The following is an 11,093-nucleotide window of genomic DNA, read 5'->3' as shown; positions in this document are numbered from 1 at the left end:
TTAGCCCTTACACAGGGTTAGGCCTGTTTATTTATTTGTATGCTTCTTTAAAAAGATTGTGTGAAGATACGGGCTAAATAAATCCATGGTATATTTTCCTCAAATATTTCTCCCTGGTTATAACTCTGCATATGTCTCCTACAGTATGCCACAGAGGGCCTCAGGAAAGAGGGCTCCCGGGTGTTGGAGGATCGGATCTAATCTCAGATCCACATTAATATTCCTCCTCAGTCTGTATGGAAGTGGCAGTTCCCAAACAGGCCAAAGGTATTGTGGTCACTTGTGATGGACTAACCATGATCAATGGGGCCTAGTGTTGGTGTAGTGTAACCAGGGTAATATCGATGGATGATCCCGAAGCAACAAAAGGAGGGCCGTGTTCCACACACGTAGAACAACTTAATGACTGCACCTCCATTTCAGTGTCAAAAAAGTGGGCACTAATGGAAACGCCGTATTTATGTACGTTGATTATAAAACCAGGAGAATGTTTTCATGTGTGTGTGACGCAGGCCCGGCTTGATGGCGATGCCACGGCACCAAGCCCTGCAGTTATAGAGGCCCCACACAACAATAAAACTAATCGCCATGGGAGAGCGCAGAGCCTCTGTAACTCTCCTACCTTCTCCTTCGACATCTCTTCCTGCAGGGTCCCTCATCACGGCGCTTCGACAACAAATGGTGTCACGTTGCCATGACAACGGGACATGTGACGTTGCTATGACAACGGGACACCCTGTGGTGCCGCACCCTGTAGTGCCGGGTTGCCAAGGCGACGTCACGTGACGTCCCATTGTCATGTCAACGTGACGCCATTTGACATCTCTGCTCCATGATGAGGGATCCTGCAGGAAGAGACGGAGAAGGTAAGAGACCTCACACGATATGTCCGTGCACACAGCCCTGCGATATTTCCAGCTGGCCCTGCGTGTGAGCAGTCTCCGTGCTAGGGGACACAAATAAAAGACTGTTATACTACAGTACAAAAGTTCCTGGTGCCCATTATCTTCCATCGTTTCTATCTCATCGTCCATCCACCTGAATCCAGCATCCTGAGTCAAGGTACTCACCCATACTGAGTAACCAAACACAGTACATGATGTAATCTCCCCGGGCAGGGAGGAATGCATAAGGAACCGCAACCCTCTCTAATAGCGGGTCTGAGATCAGATGCATTGTAAGGAACCCCAACCCTGTCTAATAGCACGTCTGAGATCAGATGCATTGTAAGGAACCCCAACCCTCTAATAGCACGTCTGAGATCAGATGCATTGTAACGAACCCGAACCCTCTCTAATAGCGTGTCTGAGATGAGATGCATTGTAAGGAACCCCAACCCTCTCTAATAGCGCGTCTGAGATCAGTTACATTGTAAGGAACCCCAACCCTCTCTAATAGCGCATCTGAGATCAGACTTTATTATGTTATTGACAGGTATAGTGTCCTTGTTAGTTGAGATCCCTAGAAGAGACTACAGGAGTCCAGTACAAGTCTCTTGGTATGAAAACGGCATGTGACAGAGTGCTTCTGCTCCTTGGTGCTCAGGCGCACCACCCTGCTGTGATAGGCTGTGCCCCCCGGCTCCTTTAGCTGCACCGTCAGGAAGTAGACAAAGTCCTCAGTGCGGAAGGTGTGCAGATAGAGGATGGGGTAGGAGTCACTGAACTGGGGGAGCACCGTCAGCAAGTGATACCCATCCGCGAAGCCGTCCTCAGTGGAGAGCAGGCGCCGGACTGACACGGACACCGGACTGTAACTTTCAGCCATGCGGGAATCAACCGACGAGGCCAGGTAGAAATAGGCAGTGTGTCCCTGGGTCACCACTGTGAGAAGGGTCCCCAGTGGGCTGGACACACAGTCCCGGCACAGGAGATGGAAGTTCTCCTGCTCGTCGAACAGACACTTGGAGTCAGAGATCTTGGTGCCTGTGAGCTGGTGCAGGAGCAGTCCGCGGAGAGAGGAGCCACAGCTGTAGAATATGTCCTCTTCTGGGTCCAGTACAAGGACTCGGCTCTCTGTGTCCTCGGGCTGGTCTGGGCGGGCGCTGCCCATCTTACATTAGGAGCACCGGGAGCACTCGGAGCTGTTGGTGGGTCCAGTGGTGACGCTCTGTAGGATTCGCAGGTTGGAGCCGTGCAGAACTTGCAGGTGGTTGGTGATGGCCACGAAGACCAAGGGCTCCTGCCCATCCTTGGAGATCAGGTTCTGAATGGGTTCCGGGGCCACATAGTTGGGAAGATCGTACTGGACGTTAGGGTCCAGAGAGGAGCTGCGGGGTTCGTCTGGGCACTGCCAGGGGTATACAATGTGACCCAGGAATAGGAGGGAGAGGGGCAGGAGAAGGGGGAGAGGCTGCTCATCATGGGGGAGGTGAATGGCACACTTTCTGACTTCAACCCAGCGCGGGGCACAGTGACACAAGGAGGGCGTCTATAATATGGGACCTGGAGAGGGAGAATGTGAGGAGCAGAATGTCCTGCCCTAGAGGTTCCTTGCTGTGTATCTGTGCCAGTCCCCACATTTAACCCCTCGCGAGCCCCCTCTATTTCCCTCCCTCTTCCCATGTTTTTTTCTCCCCTCTGTCTCACCTCTCCCCCTCTCCATTAATTACCCCACTCTCACTCAATCCCTGACCCCCTCATATGTATTTTCTCCCCTGCATTGCACTCTTACTCCCTCCCTCGCTCCTCTCACTTCCCCCCAGTCAATTACCCCACCCTCTCAATCCCTCCTTCTCATACCTTCCCCCACACAATCCCCCCACAAAATACATACCAAAAAAATCCTCACCCCCTGCAAATATACTGTATACAAATTGCCCAATCCCCCCAATACATATTTAAAAAAACAATACATAGAAAAAAAACAATACATAGGAAAAAACCATAATACATAGAAAAAAAACACTAATATATACTGTATATAAAAAAAATACATAAAAAAAACCCCAATACATAGAACAAAACCTCAATACATAGAAAACACCCCAATACATATAAACCCTTAGCTTGGGTGTCAGGCCTCTCTGGTCGGGCCCGCTGGCAGCAGGGGGTCCGGCGGCCGCACAAAGCAGTTGGGCTGGACCTCTCGTGACCGCCGGGTCCTGGCTCTCCCCAAGTTGCAGGCCTCTCCCTCACTCTGTCCCATGCAGAGCGTCTGGCGCACCGGAATCGTAGCCAAGTTCACTTCCGGTGCGTGTCGACGTCAGAGGGCCCGGTGTCGGAGTTAGTGAGTAGGAAGCCCGGAGCTTGGGGAGAGCCGGGGCCCGGCGGTCACAAGAGGTCGGGCCCCCCGCAGCCAGCAGGCCTGAGACACTTGTCCCGGCTGTCCCCCCCTGTTGGCGGCCCTGGCTCTAGCTATTATTTTATCACTATACCCTCTGTCCCTCCTTATATCTCAGCACTAATCTCTCACTATGTATATGGATGAAGCTATATAAAGAAAGATATACGTGTGTGTATGCGTGTATATATCTATCTATCTATATATAAAGCATTAGAAGTGCTTACTCCATGTAAGAATAATTGAGATTGAATATATAAAAATCTATACTTTATATGTACTCTAGAGTGGTGTTTCCCAACTCCAGTCCTCCGGGAACCCCAACAGGTCAGGTCTGAAGGATATCCCTGCTCCAGTACAGGTGGGTCAATCAGCGGCTCAGTCATTTTGACTGAGCAACCTGTGCTGGAACAGGGATATCCTTAAGACCTGACCTGTTGGGGTTCCCGGAGGACTGGAGTTGGGAAACACTAGAGCAGAGAGTTTTCAACCTTTTTATTGGTTAAGGAACCCCAACCGTCTCTAATAGCACATCTGAGATCAGATGCACTGTAAGTGTGACCCCTTCTCCCCCACAATGGGGTTATGAGATTGCTGTGAGGAGATAATAGTGGGATAGTGTGGGTTGGGCCAACCCTGTGTTGCCATGGGGATACTGATGTCAGAAGGGATATAAAAAGATAGGGGGAAGGGTCTGGAAGTTCAGGTTCCCGGAGAGCAAGAAGAGAGGAGTCTCGAGGAGATCATAGGGATGTTCATAAAGTAATAGCACAGACCAGGTCCCCATGCTTTATTATGTGGTAGATATGGACAGTGCTCCTCTAAGTTAGGACCCCAGAAGAAGGCTGTCACGGGAGACCATGACTATCACACCAGGGATCAATTAGCCAGACAGAAACACAAGTTTATAAAATTGATTAATTTAAAAAGAAATATCCATAACTATACAGATAAACAGACAACACATACCCAACAAAGGAAAACTGGGGATACCCTCCAGAACTAGTTGCAGGGGCTCCTTGCAGAGATATCCCGTCCTTCTTTCTTCACAGTGCTTTCAAGGCCTGGTACCGGCACTGGAGTTCTGCAGCTGGAACTCATAACCAGAGCTGGAGCTGAGCTAGGAGTCTCCCTCCCCACCTTTTTATACCATATGCCCCAACATTGAAACATCCAAGGCCAGGTGCGGTCAATATTCCCCAGCCCCTGATTTGTGGGTTAAAATGCAACATAACTTTGGTTACATGAAAACTGTTACAGGGAAAGGTCACAGGCAGCCTTTGCAACATTTCTCCTGAAAACAACATTAACCCCTAGTGCCTGCAGTGCTGGAACCAGGCTTACAATACACACACACTATCAATGTATTGCTGACAGGTAGGGGTAATGAAAAATACAAAATACATACCAAAATATCCCACCCCTCTAAATACATACAAAAAAAATCCTCATCCCCGCAAATATATACAAACTGCCCCCCCCCCCCAAATACATATACATATACAAATACACCAATAAATAGAAAAAACTTTAATACATAGAACAAAATCTCAATACATATAAACAAAAACAATATAGAAAAAAAACTTAATGAATATATAGAAAAAAAACAATACATTGAAAAAACCCCAATACATATAAACACTTAGCTTGGTTGTCAGGCCTCAATGGTCGGGCCGCTGGCAGCAGGGAGCCCGGCAGCCGGACAAAGCAGTTGGGCTCTCGTGACCGCCAGGTCCCGGCTCTCCCCAAGTTGCAGGCCTCTCCCTCACTCTGTCCCATGCCGAGCGTGTGACATCAACGCGCTGGGCCTTCCTCAAGCCGGCGCGCCGAAAGCCTAGTCGGGTTCAGTTCCGATGCGCGGCGACGTCAGAGGAGGGTCCGGTGTGGGAGTTAGTGAGTAGGAAGCCCGCAGCTTGGGGAGATTTCAGGGGGGTTACGAGAGGTGGAGCCCAACTGCTTGGCCCGTCCGCTGTGCCCCCGCAGCCAGCAGGCCTGAGACACTTGTCCCGGCTGTCCCCCCCCTGTTGGCGGCCCTGGCTCTAGCTATTATTTTCTCACAATTCCCTCTGTCCCTCCTTACATCTCAGCACTAATCTCTCACTATGTACATGGGTGAAGCTATATAAAGAAAGATATACATGTGTGTATGTATGTCTATCTATCAACCATTAGAAGCGCTTAATCCATGTAAGAATAATTCAGATTTAGTATATAAAATCTATACTTTATATGTACTCTCTAGAGCAGTGCGTTTTCAACCTTTTTATTGGTTAAGGAACCCCAACCGTCTCTAATAGCACATCTGAGATCAGATGCACTGTAAGTGTAACCCCCCCCCCCCTGCAATGGGGTTATGAGATTGCTGTGAGGCGATAATAGTTAGTGATAATAGATAGTGTAGGCTATGGGGATTTGCAACAAAAACTGGAAAATAATGTGCACTGTAGAACCTTGAACTAAATGCAAAAATTGACTATTCTCACTGTATTGATGTGAATGTTAGTGAGGGGAGGGCCGCCAACAGGGGGGGACAGGTCACTCATCCACCCAGTCACTCACCCACCCAGTCACTCAAAGTCTCTCGCCCACCCAGTCACTAAAGTCTCTCACCCACCCAGTCACTCAAGTCTCTCACCCACCCAGTCATTCACCCACCCAGTCACTCACCCACCCAGTCACTCACCCACCAAGTCACTCACCCAGTCACTCAGTCACCCACCCAGTCACTCACCCAGTCCCCCACCAAGTCACCCACCCAGGCAGGCAGTCAACCACCCAGGCAGGCAGTCACCTGTCTTTTGTTGAAAATATAAAAATTAACAGATTGCATTGTAATGTTTTTTCCATCCAGTCATCCACCCAGTCATCCATCCAGTCATCCACCCAGTCATCCACCCAGTCACCATGTCACTCACCCACCCAGTCACTTAGTCATCCACCCAGTCATCCACCCAGTCACTCACTCAGTCACCCACTAAGTCACCCACCCACCCAGTCACTCAGTCACCCACCCAGGCAGGCAGTCACCTGTCTTTTGTTGAAAATATAAAAATAAACAGATTGCATTGTAATGTTTTTTTCCGTATTACAATAAGAAGAAAACAGTTAAGCAAACGCTGCGCGCTAAAATATATTTTTTCGTGGTAGGTGCCTTATGGGTTATGGGGGCGGGGCGCATCGGGCAGTGGGGGGGAGGGGGGCTGCTCCTTTCATTTGTCCTGGGCCCCATGATTTCTGTTGGCGGCCCTGGACAGGTGTGACTGTGTAACAGTTTAAACAGTATTAATAACCAATAATAAATGCAAACTCAAATGACACCCAGATATCTATAAGTCTAAAAGTATGACATGAACCATATGATGATAAATACGTCTGAGAGATGCACTTAGGGCACTATCTGTAGTTTATAATACTGGACAAGTGAGACCCAATGATGGCATATAATATGTAAGAAATGTTACACTTGAATGAATATGTCCTGCTCCAATGTCACAGTGCTATATGCTGAGCTGCAGAACCCAGACAATGAAATAAAGTATGCTCTTAAATGCTGCCCCCCAGAAGGATTACCAATCCTATACAATAAAGTCAAGAACAGCGCCCCTCTTTTTCTGTTCTTGCCATGGGCATACTGATGTCAGAAGGGATATAAAAGATAGGGAAGGGTCTGGGAGTTCAGGTTCCCAGAGAGCAAGATGAGGAGTCTCGGGGAGATGATAGGGATGTTCATAAAGTAATAGCACAGACCAGGTCCCCCTGCTTTATACGGCTGAGTCGCCGCTGGCGCTGCCCGCGCTATGCGCTTAGCGCGCTTACCTCTGAATGGTAATCCTCCCGTTCACGCTATGCGCACGCTCATGCGTGGGCACGCACGCTCTCCCAAGCTTTGTGCTTGGGGAGACAAGAGAGCTATACTTTCGAGCTCAGAGCAGGGTCATATGACTCTGCTCTGACCAATGGGAAGAGAGAGGGTGTGTTCTAATGTTTTGTCACTTACACCAAACACAAAATGGAATTTAGCGGATGGGGAGCGGAGAGAAGTGGAAGGGGGTGGGGGGGACGGACTGAGAGGGGGAGAAAAGAGTGAGTGGGGGGGAAGAGGGAGAGAGGGAGGAAGGGGGCAGATAGGAGGGAAGGGGGGAGAGAGAGGAGGGAAGGGGGGAGAGCACGGGGGGGAGAGCACGGGGGGGAGAGAGGAGGAAGAGAGGAGGGAAGGGTGGGAGAGAGGAGGGAAGGGGAGAGAGAGGAGGGAAGGGAAGGCAGAGGAGGGAAGGGGAAAGAGAGGAGGGAAGGGGGAGGAGAGAGGAGGGAAGGGGGAGACAGAAGAGGGAAGGAGGGGAGAGAGCAATGTGGGGGAGAGAGAAAGCAATGTGGGGGAGAGATGGGAGGGAAGGGGGGGAGAGGGGAGGGAAGGGGATAGAGAGAAGACACAGAGACACACAGAGACAGACACACATACAGACACAGAGACAGCCCCTATCCAGCCAATGACATGCCCCCTCCCATAATAGCCATGCCCCCGCCCTCCCCCCCGCTTCTGCTCTGAAAATATTGCAGGACACCTGATCGCTTGTGATGTCACCGCTCTCAAGCATGAGCGAGCTCAGCATCAGCGTGGCCACAGCCTTATGTTGTAGATAGGGACAGTGCTCCTCTAATTTAGGATCCCAGAAGAAGGCTGTCACGGGAGACCAGGACCATCACACCAGGGATCAATTAGCCAGACAGAAACACAAGAGTTTATAAAATTAATTAATTGAAAGAGAAATATCCATAATTATACAGATAAACAGACAACACATACCCAACCAGGGAAAACCGGGGATATGCTGCAGAACTAGTTGCAGTGTCCCTGTTGCAGGGTACATGCAACTACACACGTGGGTTTCTTGACAAGGCTTATTTATTTAGCCTTAAAAGATATACAGCACACAAAAACAAAAATAGCTTTTCATCAGCAAACAAGAGAAAAGAAAATGGCTTTTTCGGCAGCAGACAAGAGAAAAGAAAATGGCTTTTTCTTCAGCATACAAACAAAACAGTTTCTCTTTAGCAGATAGTCTAAAAATAATGCAGTTACCCTTTTCTATGCAGGAGACAGACAGTTCATCATTCATCTACTTTGATAACAGACCTTGTATCAGTAATCTCTTCAGTAGCTTACTCCTCTCTCCTCAACAGCCAGCCCCATGTGTCTACAGCCTGGGGTTTTAACACACCTTGATTAGGCAGCTGGGATCCAACTAACTGTCCTGAGGTTCCCAGCTGAAGTTAACCTAGTCAGTGCTGCACTGCAGACTAGACATAGCTTTTCCAGGCATATAGCTGGTGGCTTTTATTTACCCTGTCACATTCCTCCCCTGTTAGTGTGTGGCTGGGGCTACGCACGGCTGAAGCCCGACCATCCACCCCTTCTCTAGAAAAGAAGTAAGCATTTGCGTTCTCTTTTCCCGGCCTGTGCTGAATCTCAAATGAGAAGGGTTGGAGGGCCATATACCACCTAGTCAATCTAGCATTGGAATCCTTCATACTATTTAACCACTTCAGTGAAGCATGATCCATCACCAAAGTAAAATGGACTCCTGCCAGGTAATGCCTCAAAGCCTCGATTGCCCACTTTACTGCAAGGCACTCTTTCTCAATCACTGAGTAGTTTTTTTCCCTCGGGAACAATTTCCTACTCAGGAAAAGGATAGGGTGTTCAACTCCCTCAAACTGTTGTGACAACACTGCCCCTAGCCCTATCTCTGATGCATCTGTTTGCACTATAAAAGGGCTGTTGAAGTCTGGGCTTCTAAGGATGGGACCCTCTGATAGACACCTTTTTATGTCCTCAAAGGCTCTCTGACAATCCCTTGACCATACCACTTGTGTAGGGGCACACTTTTTTATGAGGTCCGTTAAAGGGGCTGCCACTTCCGAATAGTTGGGGATGAACTGCCGGTAGTACCCTGCTAAACCCAGCAGAGAGCGTACCTGCGTTTTTGTTTGGGGGGTCGGAACTTCTTTCAGGGAAACTACCTTGCTGGCTAGTGGCCTTACTTTTCTACCTCCCACTGCATACCCTAAGTATTTGGTTTTCGCCTTACCCAGGGCACATTTCTTAGGGTTGGCTGTGAGCCCTGCCTCTCCTAGAGATTTGAGGACCGCTTTCAGCCTATTTAGATGGGCCCGCCAGTGTTTACTATAAATGACAATGTCATCTAGGTAGGCTGCGGCACAAGTCCTATGGGGCCTCAGTACCTTATCCACGAGTCTCTGAAATGTGGCTGGGGCTCCATGCAGTCCAAATGGCATTGTCACAAACTGATATAAACCCATGGGAGTGGCAAAGGCTGTTTTGCATTTGGACTTTTCCTCTAAGGGTATTTGCCAGCATCCTTTTGTCAAGTCCAGCGTTGAAGGAAAACCTAATTTCCTCCCCTAGGCTTCAGAACCAAAAGGATCCTATCCTCTGCCAAAGGAACTTAAGGCCTTGTGACTGGATACACCATCTGCACCATTTTGCAGCAGACTTCCCCAGGAAGCTTTCACGCCCTGCCACTGTTATCTTCGATCTTTGGTGAACTTACAGGCCTGGTAGACGAAAGAAATGAAACGTAACGCAAGCCAGGTTTCAAATCCTTTGTCTCAATTTATTACTCATAGGGTAATGACTTTTATACAGGAAAAAGAAGATATTGGTTAGAGGCGTAACATAGGCGTAACATAGTGGAAAAGAAGTTATATCAGTGGCGCTCAACACTGTAATGATCAAAGCAATTCTAATAGATATTATAAAATATATATTATAAAATATACAACCAGAGCCACGGAAATCGCCCGTCCAATCGGACGGGCGATTTCCGTGGCTCTGGTAGTATATTTTATAATATATATTTTATAATATCTATTAGAATTGCTTTGATCATTACAGTGTTGAGCGCCACTGATATAACTTCTTTTCCACTTCTTAGCCTGACTAGGGGTCAGGGTTATATCACCGGCTGCCAGCTCACTGTGGGATATAGCGCTACCTATTTGTTTTTTCTACCATAGGCGTAACATAGGCGTATCCTAGGCGTATCCTAGGTGTGCCTTGGGCGTAGCTTTGATTAGAGGCGGGATTTAGGGGCAGGACATATTAGTGGCATGATTTTTGGGACGTGTCTCTCCCAATACAAGCAATGTCTGAATACATAGCTTATTCATTGTCTGTTATCAAAAGAGACCTTGAGTCTTTAGCAACTATAATACACTATTTTGCTTCTTGCTTAGAACCAGTTTATTGTATTCTAACTAAAACAGCAGGAGACTGTCCCAACAAAAAGTATCTTAGCAATATCCTGAGCAGGAAGAAAGGAAATGCAATTTGGCAGAAACTGAGTGCATTTAGGAATTATATTTCAGCAAAAGACTGACTACAGAATCATAACTAGTTATGATCAGACAAAATGGAAGCTTAACACAAGTGTAGATTCTGGCCTGACCTACTGGTCCTAACAAGCGTGGATATATATTCCGCGTTACCAAGGGCGTCAATTAATTCGTCCACCCTTGGCATCGGATATGCGTCAAACTTGGATAACGCATTGACCTTTCGGAGGTCCACACAAAATCTTACCTTCCCATCGGGCTTAGGGACCATAATTAGTGGACTGCACCACTCACAGCATGATTCCTCAATCACTCCTAAGTGTAACATTTCTTGTACCTCCTTCTCTACCAGAGCCCTACGACTTTCAGGCAACCTATAAGGACGGAACGTACTTTTACCCCAGGTGCTGTCTTGATCGTATGGGAAATTAAGTTAGTTTGTCCTGGTAAGT

Source organism: Ascaphus truei, chromosome 17, assembly GCF_040206685.1.
Source record: "Ascaphus truei isolate aAscTru1 chromosome 17, aAscTru1.hap1, whole genome shotgun sequence".
In the NCBI taxonomy this organism is placed as follows: domain Eukaryota; kingdom Metazoa; phylum Chordata; class Amphibia; order Anura; family Ascaphidae; genus Ascaphus; species Ascaphus truei.
This window is presented reverse-complemented; position numbering follows the sequence as displayed.